Here is a 21,782-nt window from a genome sequence, read left to right on the forward strand (position 1 = left end):
AGAAAGGGGCCACGGTGTTTCTGTATCTCTATTATGTTGGTGCGGCTTCGGAACTTTTAAATATCTTGATATATCTCGAGAACTACGCATCTGATCAAAAAATATCATAGAACATAAAAAGTAGGAAACTTAATTCTCTACAAAAAAGGTCTCTGAACATTTTGCCATAGCTCGCTTCGTTTCCGAGATATTTGCAGGTTTATCTCAAGGGAAGGGGCCTAACGGACATATTTCGAGATATTTCTTCTTCTTGTTGTTCTTCTTCTGCACAGCTAAACTGGAAGTGGCATTTCCAGCTCGCAATAGTGCAGAGTTATCTCAAAGAAAGGAGCCACGGTGTTTCTGTATCTCTATTCTGTTGGTGCGGCTTCGGAACTTTTAAATATCTTGATATATCTCGAGAACTACGCATCTGATCAAAAAATATCATAGAACATAATAAGTAGGAAACTTAATTCTCTACAAAAAAGGTCTCTTATCATTTTGCCATGGCTCGCTTCGTTTCCGAGATATTTGCAGATTTATCTCAAGGGAAGGGGCCTGACGGACATATTTCGAGATATTTCTTCTTCTTGTTGTTCTTCTTCTGCACAGCTAAGCTGGAAGTGGCATTTGCGGCTCGCACTAGTGCAGCGTTATCTCAAAGAAAGGGGCCACGGTGTTTCTGTATCTCTATTATGTTGGTGCGGCTTCGGAACTTTTAAATATCTTGATATATCTCGAGAACTACGCATCTGATCAAAAAATATCATAGAACATTAAAAGTAGGAAACATAATTCTCTACAAAAACGGTCTCTTAACATTTTGCCATAGCTCGCTTCGTTTCCGAGATATTTGCAGATTTATCTCAAGGGAAGGGGCCTGACGGACATATTTCGAGATATTTCTTCTTCTTGTTGTTCCTCTTCTGCACAGCTAAGCTGGAAGTGGCATTTGCGGCTCGCACTAGTACACAGTTATCTCAAAGAAAGGGGCCACGGTGTTTCTGTATCTCTATTATGTTGGTGCGGCTTCGGAACTTTTAAATATCTTGATATATCTCGAGAACTACGCATCTGATCAAAAAATATCATAGAACATAAAAAGTAGGAAACTTAATTCTCTACAAAAAAGGTCTCTTAACATTTTGCCATAGCTCGCTTCGTTTCCGAGATATTTGCAGGTTTATCTCAAGGGAAGGGGCCTAACGGACATATTTCGAGATATTTCTTCTTCTTGTTGTTCTTCTTCTGCACAGCTAAGCTGGAAGTGGCATTTGCGGCTCGCACTAGTGCAGAGTTATCTCAAAGAAAGGGGCCACGGTGTTTCTGTATCTCTATTATGTTGGTGCGGCTTCGGAACTTTTAAATATCTTGATATATCTGCAGAACTACGCATCTGATCAAAAAATATCATAGATCATAAAAAGTAGGAAACTTAATTCTCTACAAAAAAGGTCTCTTAACATTTTGCCATAGCTCGCTTCGTTTCCGAGATATTTGCAGATTTATCTCAAGGGAAGGGGCCTGACGGACATATTTCGAGATATTTCTAGTTCTTGTTGTTCTTCTTCTGCACAGCTAAGCTGGAAGTGGCATTTGCAGCACGCAATAGTGCAGAGTTATCTCAAAGAAGGGGGCCACGGTGTTTCTGTATCTCTATTATGTTGGTGCGGCTTCGGAACTTTTAAATATCTTGATATATCTCGAGAACTACGCATTTGATCAAAAAATATCATAGAACATAAAAAGTAGGAAACTTAATTCTCTACAGAAAAGGTCTCTTAACATTTTGCCATAGCTCTCTTCGTTTCCGAGATATTTGTAGATTTATCTCAAGGGAAGGGGCCTGACGGACATATTTCGAGATATTTCTTATTCTTGTTGTTCTTCTTCTGCACAGCTAAGCTGGAAGTGGCATTTGCAGCTCGCAATAGTGCAGAGTTATCTCAAAGAAAGGGGCCACGGTGTTTCTGTATCTCTATTATGTTGGTGCGGCTTCGGAACTTTTAAATATCTTGATATATCTCGAGAACTACGCATCTGATCAAAAAATATCATAGAACGTAAAAAGTAGGAAACTTAATTCTCTACAAAAACGGTCTCTTAACATTTTGCCATAGCTCGCTTCGTTTCCGAGATATTTGCAGATTTATCTCAAGGGAAGGGGCCTGACGGACATATGTCGAGATATTTCTTCTTCTTGTTGTTCTTCTTCTGCACAGCTAAGCTGGAAGTGGCATTTGCGGCTCGCACTAGTACACAGTCATCTCAAAGAAATGGGCCACGGTGTTTCTGTATCTCTATTATGTTGGTGCGGCTTCGGAACTTTTAAATATCTTGATATATCTCGAGAACTACGCTTCTGATCAAAAAATATCATAGAACATAAAAAGTAGGAAACTTAATTCTCTACAAAAACGGTCTCTTAACATTTTGCCATAGCTCTCTTCGTTTCCGAGATATTTGCAGATTTATCTCAAGGGAAGGGGCCTGACGGACATATTTCGAGATATTTCTTCTTCTTGTTGTTCTTCTTCTGCACAGCTAAGCTGGAAGTGGCATTTGCAGCTCCCAATAGTGCAGAGTTATCTCAAAGAAAGGGGCCACGGTGTTTCTGTATCTCTATTATGTTGGTGCGGCTTCGGAACTTTTAAATATCTTGATATATCTCGAGAACTACGCATCTGATCAAAAAATATCATAGAACATAAAAAGTAGGAAACTTAATTCTCTACAAAAAAGGTCTCTTAACATTTTGCCATAGCTCGCTTCGTTTCCGAGATATTTGCAGGTTTATCTCAAGGGAAGGGGCCTAACGGATATTTCGAGATATTTCTTCTTCTTGTTGTTCTTCTTCTGCACAGCTAAGCTGGAAGTGGCATTTGCGGCTCGCACTAGTACACAGTTATCTCAAAGAAAGGGGCCACGGTGTTTCTGTATCTCTGTTACGTTGGTGCGGCTTCGGAACCTTTAAATATCTCGATATATCTCGAAAACTACGCTTCTGATCAAAAAATATCATAGAACATAAATTGTAGGAAACATAATTCTCTACAAAAAACGTCTCTTAACATTTTGCCATAGCTCGCTTCGTTTCCGAGATATTTGCAGATATATCCCAAGGGAAGGGGCCTGACGGACATATTTCGAGATATTTCTTCTTCTTGTTGTTCTTCTTCTGCACAGCTAAGCTGGAAGTGGCATTTGTAGGTCGCAATAGTGCAGAGTTATCTCAAAGAAAGGGGCCACGGTGTTTCTGTATCTCTATTATGTTGGTGCGCCTTCGGAACTTTTAAATATCTCGATATATCTCGAAAACTACGCTTCTGATCAAAAAATATCATAGAACGTAAATTGTAGGAAACATTATTCTCTACAAAAAAGGTCTCTTAACATTTTGCCATAGCTCGCTTCGTTTCCGAGATATTTGCAGATTTATCTCAAGGGAAGGGGCCTGACGGCCATATTTCGAGATATTTCTTCTTCATGTTGTTCTTCTTCTGCACAGCTAAGCTGGAAGTGGCATTTGCAGCGCGCAATAGTGCAGAGTTATCTCAAAGAAAGGGGCCACGGTGTTTCTGTATCTCTGTTATGTTGGTGCGGCTTCGGAACTTTTAAATATCTTGATATATCTCGAGAACTACGCATCTGATCAAAAAATATCATACTACATAAAAAGTAGGAAACTTAATTCTCTACAAGAAAGGTCTCTTAACATTTTGCCATAGCTCGCTTCGTTTCCGAGATATTTGCAGATTTATCTCAAGGGAAGGGGCCTGACGGACATATTTCGAGATATTTCTTCTTCTTGTTGTTCTTCTTCTGCACAGCTAAGCTGGAAGTGGCATTTGCGGCTCGCACTAGTACACAGTTATCTCAAAGAAAGGGGCCACGGTGTTTCTGTATCTCTATTATGTTGGTGCGGCTTCGGAACTTTTAAATATCTCGATATATCTCGAAAACTACGCTTCTGATCAAAAAATATCATAGAACATAAATTGTAGGAAACATAATTCTCTACAAAAAAGGTCTCTTAACATTTTGCCATAGCTCGCTTCGTTTCCGAGATATTTGCAGATTTATCTCAAGGGAAGGGGCCTGACGGACATATTTCGAGATATTTCTTCTTCTTGTTGTTCTTCTTCTGCACAGCTAAGCTGGAAGTGGCATTTGCGGCTCGCACTAGTGCAGAGTTATCTCAAAGAAAGGGGCCACGGTGTTTCTGTATCTCTATTATGTTGGTGCGGCTTCGGAACTTTTAAATATCTTGATATATCTCGAGAACTACGCATCTGATCAAAAAATATCATAGAACATAAAAAGTAGGAAACTTAATTCTCTACAAAAAAGGTCTCTCAACATTTTGCCATAGGTCACTTCGTTTCCGAGATATTTGCAGATATATCTCAAGGGAAGGGGTCTGACGGACATATTTCGAGATATTTCTTCTTCTTGTTGTTCTTCTTCTGCACAGCTAAGCTGGAAGTGGCATTTACAGCTCGCAATAGTGCAGAGTTATATCAAAGAAAGGGGCCACGGTGTTTCTGTATCTCTATTATGTTGGTGCGGCTTCGGAACTTTTAAATATCTTGATATATCTCGAGAACTACGCATCTGATCAAAAAATATCATAGAACATGAAAAGTAGGAAACCTAATTCTCTACAAAAAAGGTCTCTTAACATTTTGCCATAGCTCTCCTCGTTTCCGAGATATTTGCAGATTTATCTCAAGGGAAGGGGCCTAACGGACATATTTCGAGATATTTCTTCTTCTTGTTGTTCTTCTTCTGCACAGCTAAACTGGAAGTGGCATTTCCAGCTCGCAATAGTGCAGAGTTATCTCAAAGAGAGGGGCCACGGTGTTTCTGTATCTCTATTATGTTGGTGCGGCTTCGGAACTTTTAAATATCTTGATATATCTCGAGAACTACGCATCTGATCAAAAAATATCATAGAAGACAAAAAGTAGGAAACCTAATTCTCTACAAAAAAGGTCTCTTAACATTTTGCCATAGCTCGCTTCGTTTCCGAGATATTTGCAGATATATCCCAAGGGAAGGGGCCTGACGGACATATTTCGAGATATTTCTTCTTCTTGTTGTTCTTCTTCTGCACAGCTAAGCTGGAAGTGGCATTTGTAGGTCGCAATAGTGCAGAGTTATCTCAAAGAAAGGGGCCACGGTGTTTCTGTATCTCTATTATGTTGGTGCGCCTTCGGAACTTTTAAATATCTCGATATATCTCGAAAACTACGCTTCTGATCAAAAAATATCATAGAACGTAAATTGTAGGAAACATTATTCTCTACAAAAAAGGTCTCTTAACATTTTGCCATAGCTCGCTTCGTTTCCGAGATATTTGCAGATTTATCTCAAGGGAAGGGTCCTGATGGACATATTTCGAGATATTTCTTCTTCTTGTTGTTCTTCTTCTGCACAGCTAAACTGGAAGTGGCATTTCCAGCTCGCAATCGTGCAGAGTTATCTCAAAGAAAGGGGCCACGGTGTTTCTGTATCTCTATTATGTTGGTGCGGCTTCGGAACTTTTAAATATCTTGATATATCTCGAGAACTACGCCTCTGATCGTAAAATATCATAGAACATAAAAAGTATTAAACTTAATTCTCTACAAAAAAGGTCTCTTAACATTTTGCCTTAGCTCGCTTCGTTTCCGAGATATTTGCAGATTTATCTCAAGGGAAGGGGCCTGACGGACATATTTCGAGATATTTCTTCTTCTGCACAGCTAAGCTGGAAGTGGCATTTGCAGCGCGCAATAGTGCAGAGTTATCTCAAAGAATGGGGCCACGGTGTTTCTGTATCTCTGTTATGTTGGTGCGGCTTCGGAACTTTTAAATATCTTGATATATCTCGAGAACTACGCATCTGATCAAAAAATATCATACTACATAAAAAGTAGGAAACTTAATTCTCTACAAGAAAGGTCTCTTAACATTTTGCCATAGCTCGCTTCGTTTCCGAGATATTTGCAGATTTATCTCAAGGGAAGGGGCCTGACGGACATATTTCGAGATATTTCTTCTTCTTGTTGTTCTTCTTCTGCACAGCTAAGCTGGAAGTGGCATTTGCGGCTCGCACTAGTACACAGTTATCTCAAAGAAAGGGGCCACGGTGTTTCTGTATCTCTATTATGTTGGTGCGGCTTCGGAACTTTTAAATATCTCGATATATCTCGAAAACTACGCTTCTGATCAAAAAATATCATAGAACATAAATTGTAGGAAACATAATTCTCTACAAAAAAGGTCTCTTAACATTTTGCCATAGCTCGCTTCGTTTCCGAGATATTTGCAGATTTATCTCAAGGGAAGGGGCCTGACGGACATATTTCGAGATATTTCTTCTTCTTGTTGTTCTTCTTCTGCACAGCTAAGCTGGAAGTGGCATTTGCGGCTCGCACTAGTGCAGAGTTATCTCAAAGAAAGGGGCCACGGTGTTTCTGTATCTCTATTATGTTGGTGCGGCTTCGGAACTTTTAAATATCTTGATATATCTCGAGAACTACGCATCTGATCAAAAAATATCATAGAACATAAAAAGTAGGAAACTTAATTCTCTACAAAAAAGGTCTCTCAACATTTTGCCATAGGTCACTTCGTTTCCGAGATATTTGCAGATATATCTCAAGGGAAGGGGTCTGACGGACATATTTCGAGATATTTCTTCTTCTTGTTGTTCTTCTTCTGCACAGCTAAGCTGGAAGTGGCATTTACAGCTCGCAATAGTGCAGAGTTATATCAAAGAAAGGGGCCACGGTGTTTCTGTATCTCTATTATGTTGGTGCGGCTTCGGAACTTTTAAATATCTTGATATATCTCGAGAACTACGCATCTGATCAAAAAATATCATAGAACATGAAAAGTAGGAAACCTAATTCTCTACAAAAAAGGTCTCTTAACATTTTGCCATAGCTCTCCTCGTTTCCGAGATATTTGCAGATTTATCTCAAGGGAAGGGGCCTAACGGACATATTTCGAGATATTTCTTCTTCTTGTTGTTCTTCTTCTGCACAGCTAAACTGGAAGTGGCATTTCCAGCTCGCAATAGTGCAGAGTTATCTCAAAGAGAGGGGCCACGGTGTTTCTGTATCTCTATTATGTTGGTGCGGCTTCGGAACTTTTAAATATCTTGATATATCTCGAGAACTACGCATCTGATCAAAAAATATCATAGAAGACAAAAAGTAGGAAACTTAATTGTCTACAAAAAAGGTCTCTTAACATTTTGCCATAGCTCGCTTCGTTTCCGAGATATTTGCAGATTTATCTCAAGGGAAGGGGCCTGACGGACATATTTCGAGATATTTCTTCTTCTTGTTGTTCTTCTTCTGCACAGCTAAGCTGGAAGTGGCATTTGCGGCTCGCACTAGTGCAGAGTTATCTCAAAGAAAGGGGCCACGGTGTTTCTGTATCTCTATTATGTTGGTGCGGCTTCGGAACTTTTAAATATCTCGATATATCTCGAAAACTACGCTTCTGATCAAAAAACATCATAGAACATAAATTGTAGGAAACATAATTCTCTACAAAAAACGTCTCTTAACATTTTGCCATAGCTCGCTTCGTTTCCGAGATATTTGCAGATTCAGCTCAAAGGAACTGGCCTGACGGACATATTTCGAGATATTTCTTCTTCTTGTTGTTCTTCTTCTGCACAGCTAAGCTGGAAGTGGCATTTACAGCTCGCAATAGTGCAGAGTTATCTCAAAGAGAGGGGCCACGGTGTTTCTGTATCTCTATTATGTTGGTGCGGCTTCGGAACTTTTAAATATCTTGATATATCTCGAGAACTACGCATCTGATCAAAAAATATCATAGAAGATAAAAAGTAGGAAACTTAATTCTCTACAAGAAAGGTCTCTTAACATTTTGCCATAGCTCGCTTCGTTTCCGAGATATTTGCAGATTTATCTCAAGGGAAGGGGCCTGACGGACATATTTCGAGATATTTCTTCTTCTTGTTGTTCTTCTTCTGCACAGCTAAGCTGGAAGTGGCATTTGCGGCTCGCACTAGTACACAGTTATCTCAAAGAAAGGGGCCACGGTGTTTCTGTATCTCTATTATGTTGGTGCGGCTTCGGAACTTTTAAATATCTCGATATATCTCGAAAACTACGCTTCTGATCAAAAAATATCATAGAACATAAATTGTAGGAAACATAATTCTCTACAAAAAAGGTCTCTTAACATTTTGCCATAGCTCGCTTCGTTTCCGAGATATTTGCAGATTTATCTCAAGGGAAGGGGCCTGACGGACATATTTCGAGATATTTCTTCTTCTTGTTGTTCTTCTTCTGCACAGCTAAGCTGGAAGTGGCATTTGCGGCTCGCACTAGTGCAGAGTTATCTCAAAGAAAGGGGCCACGGTGTTTCTGTATCTCTATTATGTTGGTGCGGCTTCGGAACTTTTAAATATCTTGATATATCTCGAGAACTACGCATCTGATCAAAAAATATCATAGAACATAAAAAGTAGGAAACTTAATTCTCTACAAAAAAGGTCTCTCAACATTTTGCCATAGGTCACTTCGTTTCCGAGATATTTGCAGATATATCTCAAGGGAAGGGGTCTGACGGACATATTTCGAGATATTTCTTCTTCTTGTTGTTCTTCTTCTGCACAGCTAAGCTGGAAGTGGCATTTACAGCTCGCAATAGTGCAGAGTTATATCAAAGAAAGGGGCCACGGTGTTTCTGTATCTCTATTATGTTGGTGCGGCTTCGGAACTTTTAAATATCTTGATATATCTCGAGAACTACGCATCTGATCAAAAAATATCATAGAACATGAAAAGTAGGAAACCTAATTCTCTACAAAAAAGGTCTCTTAACATTTTGCCATAGCTCTCCTCGTTTCCGAGATATTTGCAGATTTATCTCAAGGGAAGGGGCCTAACGGACATATTTCGAGATATTTCTTCTTCTTGTTGTTCTTCTTCTGCACAGCTAAACTGGAAGTGGCATTTCCAGCTCGCAATAGTGCAGAGTTATCTCAAAGAGAGGGGCCACGGTGTTTCTGTATCTCTATTATGTTGGTGCGGCTTCGGAACTTTTAAATATCTTGATATATCTCGAGAACTACGCATCTGATCAAAAAATATCATAGAAGACAAAAAGTAGGAAACTTAATTGTCTACAAAAAAGGTCTCTTAACATTTTGCCATAGCTCGCTTCGTTTCCGAGATATTTGCAGATTTATCTCAAGGGAAGGGGCCTGACGGACATATTTCGAGATATTTCTTCTTCTTGTTGTTCTTCTTCTGCACAGCTAAGCTGGAAGTGGCATTTGCGGCTCGCACTAGTGCAGAGTTATCTCAAAGAAAGGGGCCACGGTGTTTCTGTATCTCTATTATGTTGGTGCGGCTTCGGAACTTTTAAATATCTCGATATATCTCGAAAACTACGCTTCTGATCAAAAAACATCATAGAACATAAATTGTAGGAAACATAATTCTCTACAAAAAACGTCTCTTAACATTTTGCCATAGCTCGCTTCGTTTCCGAGATATTTGCAGATTCAGCTCAAAGGAACTGGCCTGACGGACATATTTCGAGATATTTCTTCTTCTTGTTGTTCTTCTTCTGCACAGCTAAGCTGGAAGTGGCATTTACAGCTCGCAATAGTGCAGAGTTATCTCAAAGAGAGGGGCCACGGTGTTTCTGTATCTCTATTATGTTGGTGCGGCTTCGGAACTTTTAAATATCTTGATATATCTCGAGAACTACGCATCTGATCAAAAAATATCATAGAAGATAAAAAGTAGGAAGCTTAATTCTCTACAAAAAAGGTCTCTTAACATTTTGCCATAGCTCGCTTCGTTTCCGAGATATTTGCAGATTTATCTCAAGGGAAGTGGCCTGACGGACATATTTCGAGATATTTCTTCTTCTTGTTGTTCTTCTTCTGCACAGCTAAGCTGGAAGTGGCATTTGCGGCTCGCACTAGTGCAGAGTTATCTCAAAGAAAGGGGCCACGGTGTTTCTGTATCTCTATTATGTTGGTGCGGCTTCGGAACTTTTAAATATCTTGATATATCTCGAGAACTACGCATCTGATCAAAAAATATCATAGAACATCAAAAGTAGGAAACTTAATTCTCTACAAAAAAGGTCTCTTAACATTTTGCCATAGCTCTCTTCGTTTCCGAGATATTTGCAGATTTATCTCAAGGGAAGGGGCCTGACGGACATATTTCGAGATATTTCTTCTTCTTGTTATTCTTCTTCTGCACAGCTAAGCTGGAAGTGGCATTTGCGGCTCGCACTAGTGCAGAGTTATCTCAAAGAAAGGGGCCACGGTGTTTCTGTATCTCTATTATGTTGGTGCGGCTTCGGAACTTTTAAATATCTCGATATATCTCGAAAACTACGCTTCTGATCAAAAAATATCATAGAACATAAATTGTAGGAAACATAATTCTCTACAAAAAAGGTCTCTTAACATTTTGCCATAGCTCGCTTCGTTTCCGAGATATTTGCAGATTTATCTCAAGGGAAGGGGCCTAACGGACATATTTCGAGATATTTCTTCTTCTTGTTGTTCTTCTTCTGCACAGCTAAACTGGAAGTGGCATTTCCAGCTCGCAATAGTGCAGAGTTATCTCAAAGAGCGGGGCCACGGTGTTTCTGTATCTCTATTATGTTGGTGCGGCTTCGGAACTTTTAAATATCTTGATATATCTCGAGAACTACGCATCTGATCAAAAAATATCATAGAAGATAAAAAGTAGGAAACTTAATTCTCTACAAAAAAGGTCTCTTAACATTTTGCCATAGCTCGCTTCGTTTCCGAGATATTTGCAGATTTATCTCAAGGGAAGGGGCCTGACGGACATATTTCGAGATATTTCTTCTTCTTGTTGTTCTTCTTCTGCACAGCTAAGCTGGAAGTGGCATTTGCGGCTCGCACTAGTGCAGAGTTATCTCAAAGAAAGGGGCCACGGTGTTTCTGTATCTCTATTATGTTGGTGCGGCTTCGGAACTTTTAAATATCTCGATATATCTCGAAAACTACGCTTCTGATCAAAAAATATCATATAACATAAATTGTAGGAAACATAATTCTCTACAAAAAACGTCTCTTAACATTTTGCCATAGCTCGCTTCGTTTCCGAGATATTTGCAGATTCAGCTCAAAGGAACTGGCCTGACGGACATATTTCGAGATATTTCTTCTTCTTGTTGTTCTTCCTCTGCACAGGTAAGCTGGAAGTGGCATTTGCAGCTCGCAATAGTGCAGAGTTATCTCAAAGAAAGGGGCCACGGTGTTTCTGTATCTCTATTATGTTGGTGCGGCTTCGGAACTTTTAAATATCTCGATATATCTCGAAAACTACGCTTCTGATCAAAAAATATCATAGAACATAAATTGTAGGAAACATAATTCTCTACAAAAAAGGTCTCTTAACATTTTGCCATAGGTCACTTCGTTTCCGAGATATTTGCAGATATATCTCAAGGGAAGGGGCCTGACGGACATATTTCGAGATATTTCTTCTTCTTGTTGGTCTTCTTCTGCACAGCTAAGCTGGAAGTGGCATTTACAGCTCGCAATAGTGCAGAGTTATATCAAAGAAAGGGGCCACGGTGTTTCTGTATCTCTATTATGTTGGTGCGGCTTCGGAACTTTTAAATATCTTGATATATCTCGAGAACTACGCATCTGATCAAAAAATATCATAGAACATCAAAAGTAGGAAACTTAATTCTCTACAAAAAAGGTCTCTTAACATTTTGCCATAGCTCTCTTCGTTTCCGAGATATTTGCAGATTTATCTCAAGGGAAGGGGCCTGACGGACATATTTCGAGATATTTCTTCTTCTTGTTATTCTTCTTCTGCACAGCTAAGCTGGAAGTGGCATTTGCAGCTCGCAATAGTGCAGAGTTATCTCAAAGAAAGGGGCCACGGTGTTTCTGTATCTCTATTATGTTGGTGCGGCTTCGGAACTTTTAAATATCTTGATATATCTCGAGAACTACGCATCTGATCAAAAAATATCATAGAAGATAAACAGTAGGAAACTTAATTCTCTACAAAAAAGGTCTCTTAAGATTTTGCCATAGCTCGCTTCGTTTCCGAGATATTTGCAGATTTATCTCAAGGGAAGGGGCCTGACGGACATATTTCGAGATATTTCTTCTTCTTGTTGTTCTTCTTCTGCACAGCTAAGCTGGAAGTGGCATTTGCGGCTCGCACTAGTGCAGAGTTATCTCAAAGAAAGGGGCCACGGTGTTTCTGTATCCCTATTATGTTGGTGCGGCTTCGGAACTTTTAAATATCTCGATATATCTCGAAAACTACGCTTCTGATCAAAAAATATCATAGAACCTAAATTGTAGGAAACATAATTCTCTACAAAAAAGGTCTCTTAACATTTTGCCATAGGTCACTTCGTTTCCGAGATATTTGCAGATATATCTCAAGGGAAGGGGCCTGACGGACATATTTCGAGATATTTCTTCTTCTTGTTGTTCTTCATCTGCACAGCTAAGCTGGAAGTGGCATTTACAGCTCGCAATAGTGCAGAGTTATATCAAAGAAAGGGGCCACGGTGTTTCTGTATCTCTATTATGTTGGTGCGGCTTCGGAACTTTTAAATATCTTGATATATCTCGAGAACTACGCATCTGATGAAAAAATATCATAGAACATGAAAAGTAGGAAACTTAATTCTCTACAAAAAAGGTCTCTTAACATTTTGCCATAGCTCTCTTCGTTTCCGAGATATTTGCAGATTTATCTCAAGGGAAGGGGCCTGACGGACATATTTCGCGATATTTCTTCTTCTTGTTGTTCTTCTTCTGCACAGCTAAGCTGGAAGTGGCATTTGCAGCGCGCAATAGTGCAGAGTTATCTCAAAGAAAGGGGCCACGGTGTTTCTGTATCTCTATTATGTTGGTGCGGCTTCGGAACTTTTAAATATCTTGATATATCTCGAGAACTACGCATCTGATCAAAAAATATCATAGAACATAAAAAGTAGGAAACTTAATTCTCTACAAAAAAGGTCTCTTAACATTTTGCCATAGCTCGCTTCGTTTCCGAGATATTTGCAGATTTATCTCAAGGGAAGTGGCCTGACGGACATATTTCGAGATACTTCTTCTTCTTGTTGTTCTTCTTCTGCACAGCTAAGCTGGAAGTGGCATTTGCGGCTCGCACTAGTGCAGAGTTATCTCAAAGAAAGGGGCCACGGTGTTTCTGTATCTCTATTATGTTGGTGCGGCTTCGGAACTTTTAAATATCTCGATATATCTCGAAAACTACGCTTCTGATCAAAAAATATCATAGAACATAAATTGTAGGAAACATAATTCTCTACAAAAAAGGTCTCTTAACATTTTGCCATAGGTCACTTCGTTTCCGAGATATTTGCAGATATATCTCAAGGGAAGGGGCCTGACGGACATATTTCGAGATATTTCTTCTTCTTGTTGGTCTTCTTCTGCACAGCTAAACTGGAAGTGGCATTTCCAGCTCGCACTAGTGCAGCGTTATCTCAAAGAAAGGGGCCACGGTGTGTCTGTATCTCCATTATGTTGGTGCGGCTTCGGAACTTTTAAATATCTCGATATATCTCGAAAACTACGCTTCTGATCAAAAAATATCATAGAACATAAATTGTAGGAAACATAATTCTCTACAAAAAACGTCTCTTAACATTTTGCCATAGCTCGCTTCGTTTCCGAGATATTTGCAGATTCAGCTCAAAGGAACTGGCCTGACGGACATATTTCGAGATATTTCTTCTTCTTGTTGTTCTTGCTCTGCACAGCTAAGCTGGAAGTGGCATTTGCAGCTCGCAATAGTGCAGAGTTATCTCAAAGAAAGGGGCCACAGTGTTTCTGTATCTCTATTATGTTGGTGCGGCTTCGGAACTTTTAAATATCTCGATATATCTCGAAAACTACGGTTCTGATCAAAAAATATCATAGAACATAAATTGTAGGAAACATAATTCTCTACAAAAAAGGTCTCTTAACATTTTACCATAGCTCGCTTCGTTTCCGAGATATTTGCAGATTTATCTCAAGGGAAGGGGCCTAACGGACATATTTCGAGATATTTCTTCTTCTTCTTGTTCTTCTTCTGCACAGCTAAGCTGGAAGTGGCATTTGCAGCTCGCAATAGTGCAGAGTTATCTCAAAGAAAGGGGCCACGGTGTTTCTGTATCTCTATTATGTTGGTGCGGCTTCGGAACTTTTAAATATCTCGATATATCTCGAAAACTACGCTTCTGATCAAAAAATATCATAGAACATAAATTGTAGGAAACATAATTCTCTACAAAAAAGGTCTCTTAACATTTTGCCATAGCTCTCTTCGTTTCCGAGATATTTGCAGATTTATCTCAAGGGAAGGGGCCTGACGGACATATTTCGAGATATTTCTTCTTCTTGTTGTTCTTCTTCTGCACAGCTAAGCTGGAAGTGGCATTTGCAGCTCGCAATAGTGCAGAGTTATCTCAAAGAAAGGGGCCACGGTGTTTCTGTATCTCTATTATGTTGGTGCGGCTTCGGAACTTTTAAATATCTTGATATATCTCGAGAACTACGCATCTGATCAAAAAATATCATAGAGCATAAAAAGTAGGAAACTTAATTCTCTACAAAAAAGGTCTCTTAACATTTTGCCATAGCTCGCTTCGTTTCCGAGATATTTGCACATTTATCTCAAGGGAAGGGGCCTAACGGACATATTTCGAGATATTTCTTCTTCTTGTTGTTCTTCTTCTGCACAGCTAAACTGGAAGTGGCATTTCCAGCTCGCAATAGTGCAGAGTTATCTCAAAGAGAGGGGCCACGGTGTTTCTGTATCTCTATTATGTTGGTGCGGCTTCGGAACTTTTAAATATCTTGATATATCTCGAGAACTACGCATCTGATCAAAAAATATCGTAGAAGATAAAAAGTAGAAAACTTAATTCTCTACAAAAAAGGTCTCTTAACATTTTGCCATAGCTCGCTTCGTTTCCGAGATATTTGCAGATTTATCTCAAGGGAAGGGGCCTGACGGACATATTTCGAGATATTTCTTCTTCTTGTTGTTCTTCTTCTGCACAGCTAAGCTGGAAGTGGCATTTACAGCTCGCACTATTGCAGAGTTATCTCAAAGAAAGGGGCCACGGTGTTTCTGTATCTCTATTATGTTGGTGCGGCTTCGGAACTTTTCAATATCTCGATATATCCCGAAAACTACGCTTCTGATCAAAAAATATCATAGAACATAAATTATAGGAAACACAATTCTGTACAAAAAAGGTCTCTTAACATTTTGCCATAGCTCGCTTCGTTTCCGAGATATTTGCAGATTTATCTCAAGGGAAGGGGCCTGACGGACATATTTCGAGATATTTCTTCTTCTTGTTGTTCTTCTTCTGCACAGCTAAGCTGGAAGTGGCATTTGCGGCTCGCACTAGTGCAGAGTTATCTCAAAGAAAGGGGCCACGGTGTTTCTGTATCTCTATTATGTTGGTGCGGCATCGGAACTTTTAAATATCTCGATATATCTCGAAAACTACGCTTCTGATCAAAAAATATCATAGAACATAAATTGTAGGAAACATAATTCTCTACAAAAAAGGTCTCTTAACATTTTGCCATAGCTCGCGTCGTTTCCGAGATATTTGCAGATATATCTCAAGGGAAGGGGCCTGACGGACATATTTCGAGATATTTCTTCTTCTTGTTGTTCTTCTTCTGCACAGCTAAGCTGGAAGTGGCATTTACAGCTCGCAATAGTGCAGAGTTATCTCAAAGAAAGGGGCCACGGTGTTTCTGTATCTCTATTATGTTGGTGCGGCTTCGGAACTTTTAAATATCTTGATATATCTCGAGAACTACACATCTGATCAAAAAATATCATAGAACATAAAAAGTAGGAAACTTAATTCTCTACAAAAAAGGTCTCTTAAAATTTTGCCATAGCTCGCTTCGTTTCCGAGATATTTGCAGATTTATCTCAAGGGAAGGGGCCTGACGGACATATTTCGAGATATTTCTTCTTCTTGTTGTTCTTCTTCTGCACAGCTAAGCTGGAAGTGGCATTTACAGCTCGCACTATTGCAGAGTTATCTCAAAGAAAGGGGCCACGGTGTTTCTGTATCTCTATTATGTTGGTGCGGCTTCGGAACTTTTCAATATCTCGATATATCCCGAAAACTACGCTTCTGATCAAAAAATATCATAGAACATAAATTGTAGGAAACATAATTCTGTACAAAAAAGGTCTCTTAACATTTTGCCATAGCTCGCTTCGTTTCCGAGATATTTGCAGATTTATCTCAAGGGAAGGGGCCTGACGGACATATTTCGAGATATTTCTTCTTCTTGTTGTTCTTCTTCTGCACAGCTAAGCTGGAAGTGGCATTTGCGGCTCGCACTAGTGCAGAGTTATCTCAAAGAAAGGGGCCACGGTGTTTCTGTATCTCTATTATGTTGGTGCGGCATCGGAACTTTTAAATATCTCGATATATCTCGAAAACTACGCTTCTGATCAAAAAATATCATAGAACATAAATTGTAGGAAACATAATTCTCTACAAAAAAGGTCTCTTAACATTTTGCCATAGCTCGCGTCGTTTCCGAGATATTTGCAGATATATCTCAAGGGAAGGGGCCTGACGGACATATTTCGAGATATTTCTTCTTCTTGTTGTTCTTCTTCTGCACAGCTAAGCTGGAAGTGGCATTTACAGCTCGCAATAGTGCAGAGTTATCTCAAAGAAAGGGGCCACGGTGTTTCTGTATCTCTATTATGTTGGTGCGGCTTCGGAACTTTTAAATATCTTGATATATCTCGAGAACTACACATCTGATCAAAAAATATCATAGAACATAAAAAGTAGGAAACTTAATTCTCTACAAAAAAGGTCTCTTAACATTTTGCCATAGCTCTCTTCGTTTCCGAGATATTTCCAGATTTATCTCAAGGGAAGGGGCCTGACGGACATATTTCGAGATATTTCTTCTTCTTGTTGTTCTTCTTCTGCACAGCTAAGCTGGAAGTGGCATTTGCAGCTCGCAATAGTGCAGAGTTATCTCAAAGAAAGGGGCCACGGTGTTTCTGTATCTCTATTATGTTGGTGCGGCTTCGGAACTTTTAAATATCTTGATATATCTCGAGAACTACGCATCTGATCAAAAAATATCGTAGAAGATAAAAAGTAGAAAACTTAATTCTCTACAAAAAAGGTCTCTTAACATTTTGCCATAGCTCGCTTCGTTTCCGAGATATTTGCAGATTTATCTCAAGGGAAGGGGCCTGACGGACATATTTCGAGATATTTCTTCTTCTTGTTGTTCTTCTTCTGCACAGCTAAGCTGGAAGTGGCATTTACAGCTCGCACTATTGCAGAGTTATCTCAAAGAAAGGGGCCACGGTGTTTCTGTATCTCTATTATGTTGGTGCGGCTTCGGAACTTTTCAATATCTCGATATATCCCGAAAACTACGCTTCTGATCAAAAAATATCATAGAACATAAATTGTAGGAAACATAATTCTGTACAAAAAAGGTCTCTTAACATTTTGCCATAGCTCGCTTCGTTTCCGAGATATTTGCAGATTTATCTCAAGGGAAGGGGCCTGACGGACATATTTCGAGATATTTCTTCTTCTTGTTGTTCTTCTTCTGCACAGCTAAGCTGGAAGTGGCATTTGCGGCTCGCACTAGTGCAGAGTTATCTCAAAGAAAGGGGCCACGGTGTTTCTGTATCTCTATTATGTTGGTGCGGCATCGGAACTTTTAAATATCTCGATATATCTCGAGAACTACGCTTCTGATCAAAAAATATCATAGAACATAAATTGTAGGAAACATAATTCTCTACAAAAAAGGTCTCTTAACATTTTGCCATAGCTCGCGTCGTTTCCGAGATATTTGCAGATATATCTCAAGGGAAGGGGCCTGACGGACATATTTCGAGATATTTCTTCTTCTTGTTGTTCTTCTTCTGCACAGCTAAGCTGGAAGTGGCATTTACAGCTCGCAATAGTGCAGAGTTATCTCAAAGAAAGGGGCCACGGTGTTTCTGTATCTCTATTATGTTGGTGCGGCTTCGGAACTTTTAAATATCTTGATATATCTCGAGAACTACACATCTGATCAAAAAATATCATAGAACATAAAAAGTAGGAAACTTAATTCTCTACAAAAAAGGTCTCTTAACATTTTGCCGTAGCTCGCTTCGTTTCCGAGATATTTGCAGATTTATCTCAAGGGAAGGGGCCTGACGGACATATTTCGAGATATTTCTTCTTCTTGTTGTTCTCCTTCTGCACAGCTAAGCTGGAAGTGGCATTTACAGCTCGCACTATTGCAGAGTTATCTCAAAGAAAGGGGCCACGGTGTTTCTGTATCTCTATTATGTTGGTGCGGCTTCGGAACTTTTCAATATCTCGATATATCCCGAAAACTACGCTTCTGATCAAAAAATATCATACAACATAAATTGTAGGAAACATAATTCTGTACAAAAAAGGTCTCTTAACATTTTGCCATAGCTCGCTTCGTTTCCGAGATATTTGCAGATTTATCTCAAGGGAAGGGGCCTGACGGACATATTTCGAGATAATTCTTCTTCTTGTTGTTCTTCTTCTGCACAGCTAAGCTGGAAGTGGCATTTGCGGCTCGCACTAGTGCAGAGTTATCTCAAAGAAAGGGGCCACGGTGTTTCTGTATCTCTATTATGTTGGTGCGGCATCGGAACTTTTAAATATCTCGATATATCTCGAAAACTACGCTTCTGATCAAAAAATATCATAGAACATAAATTGTAGGAAACATAATTCTCTACAAAAAAGGTCTCTTAACATTTTGCCATAGCTCGCGTCGTTTCCGAGATATTTGCAGATATATCTCAAGGGAAGGGGCCTGACGGACATATTTCGAGATATTTCTTCTTCTTGTTGTTCTTCTTCTGCACAGCTAAGCTGGAAGTGGCATTTACAGCTCGCAATAGTGCAGAGTTATCTCAAAGAAAGGGGCCACGGTGTTTCTGTATCTCTATTATGTTGGTGCGGCTTCGGAACTTTTAAATATCTTGATATATCTCGAGAACTACACATCTGATCAAAAAATATCATAGAACATAAAAAGTAGGAAACTTAATTCTCTACAAAAAAGGTCTCTTAACATTTTGCCATAGCTCTCTTCGTTTCCGAGATATTTCCAGATTTATCTCAAGGGAAGGGGCCTGACGGACATATTTCGAGATATTTCTTCTTCTTGTTGTTCTTCTTCTGCACAGCTAAGCTGGAAGTGGCATTTGCAGCTCGCAATAGTGCAGAGTTATCTCAAAGAAAGGGGCCACGGTGTTTCTGTATCTCTATTATGTTGGTGCGGCTTCGGAACTTTTAAATATCTTGATATATCTCGGGAACTACGCATCTGATCAAAAAATATCATAGAACATAAAAAGTAGGAAACTTAATTCTCTACAAAAAAGGTCTCTTAACATTTTGCCATAGCTCGCTTCGTTTCCGAGATATTTGCACATATATCTCAAGGGAAGGGGCCTAACGGACATATTTCGAGATATTTCTGCTTCTTGTTGTTCTTCTTCTGCACAGCTAAACTGGAAGTGGCATTTCCAGCTCGCACTAGTGCAGCGTTATCTCAAAGAAAGGGGCCACGGTGTTTCTGTATCTCCATTATGTTGGTGCGGCTTCGGAACTTTTAAATATCTCGATATATCTCGAAAACTACGCTTCTGATCAAAAAATATCATAGAACATAAATTGTAGGAAACATAATTCTCTACAAAAAAGGTCTCTTAACATTTTGCCATAGCTCTCTTCGTTTCCGAGATATTTGCAGATTTATCTCAAGGGAAGGGGCCTGACGGACATATTTCGAGATATTTCTTCTTCTTGTTGTTCTTCTTCTGCACAGCTAAGCTGGAAGTGGCATTTGCAGCTCGCAATAGTGCAGAGTTATCTCAAAGAAAGGGGCCACGGTGTTTCTGTATCTCTATTATGTTGGTGCGGCTTCGGAACTTTTAAATATCTTGATATATCTCGAGAACTACGCATCTGATCAAAAAATATCATAGAGCATAAAAAGTAGGAAACTTAATTCTCTACAAAAAAGGTCTCTTAACATTTTGCCATAGCTCGCTTCGTTTCCGAGATATTTGCACATTTATCTCAAGGGAAGGGGCCTGACGGACATATTTCGAGATATTTCTTCTTCTTGTTGTTCTTCTTCTGCACAGCTAAGCTGGAAGTGGCATTTGCGGCTCGCACTAGTGCACAGTTATCTCAAAGAAAGGGGCCACGGTGTTTCTGTATCTCTATTATGTTGGTGCGTCTTCGGAACTTTTAAATATCTCGATATATCTCGAAAACTACGCTTCTGATCAAAAAATATCATAGAACATAAATTGTAGGAAACATAATTCTCTACAAAAAACGTCTCTTAACATTTTGCCATAGCTCGCTTCGTTTCCGAGATATTTGCAGATTCAGCTCAAAGGAACTGGCCTGACGGACATATTTCGAGATATTTCTTCTTCTTGTTGTTCTTCCTCTGCACAGCTAAGCTGGAAGTGGCATTTGCAGCTCGCAATAGTGCAGAGTTATCTCAAAGAAAGGGGCCACGGTGTTTCTGTATCTCTATTATGTTGGTGCGGCTTCGGAACTTTTAAATATCTCGATATATCTCGAAAACTACGCTTCTGATCAAAAAATATCATAGAACATAAATTGTAGGAAACATAATTCTCCAGAAAAAAGGTCTCTTAAGATTTTGCCATAGCTCGCTTCGTTTCCGAGATATTTGCAGATATATCTCAAGGGAAGGGGCCTGACGGACATATTTCGAGATATTTCTTCTTCTTGTTGTTCTTCTTCTGCACAGCTAAGCTGGAAGTGACATTTACAGCTCGCAATAGTGCAGAGTTATCTCAAAGAAAGGGGCCACGGTGTTTCTGTATCTCTATTATGTTGGTGCGGCTTCGGAACTTTTAAATATCTTGATATATCTCGAGAACTACGCATCTGATCGAAAAATATCATAGAACATGAAAAGTAGGAAACTTAATTCTCTACAAAAAAGGTCTCTTAACGTTTTGCCATAGCTCTCTTCGTTTCCGAGATATTTGCAGATTTATCTCAAGGGAAGGGGCCTGACGGACATATTTCGAGATATTTCTTCTTCTTGTTGTTCTTCTTCTGCACAGCTAAGCTGGAAGTGGCATTTGCAGCTCGCAATAGTGCAGAGTTATCTCAAAGAAAGGGGCCACGGTGTTTCTGTATCTCTATTATGTTGGTGCGGCTTCGGAACTTTTAAATATCTCGATATATCTCGAAAACTACGCTTCTGATCAAAAAATATCATAGAACATAAATTGTAGGAAACATAATTCTCTACAAAAAAGGTCTCTTAACATTTTGCCATAGCTCTCTTCGTTTCCGAGATATTTGCAGATTTATCTCAAGGGAAGGGGCCTGACGGACATATTTCGAGATATTTCTTCTTCTTGTTGTTCTTCTTCTGCACAGCTAAGCTGGAAGTGGCATTTGCAGCTCGCAATAGTGCAGAGTTATCTCAAAGAAAGGGGCCACGGTGTTTCTGTATCTCTATTATGTTGGTGCGGCTTCGGAACTTTTAAATATCTTGATATATCTCGAGAACTACGCATCTGATCAAAAAATATCATAGAGCATAAAAAGTAGGAAACTTAATTCTCTACAAAAAAGGTCTCTTAACATTTTGCCATAGCTCGCTTCGTTTCCGAGATATTTGCACATTTATCTCAAGGGAAGGGGCCTAACGG

The sequence above is a fragment of the Osmia lignaria genome, unplaced genomic scaffold (assembly GCF_051020975.1).
Source record: "Osmia lignaria lignaria isolate PbOS001 unplaced genomic scaffold, iyOsmLign1 scaffold0013, whole genome shotgun sequence".
Taxonomy (NCBI): Eukaryota; Metazoa; Arthropoda; class Insecta; order Hymenoptera; family Megachilidae; genus Osmia; species Osmia lignaria.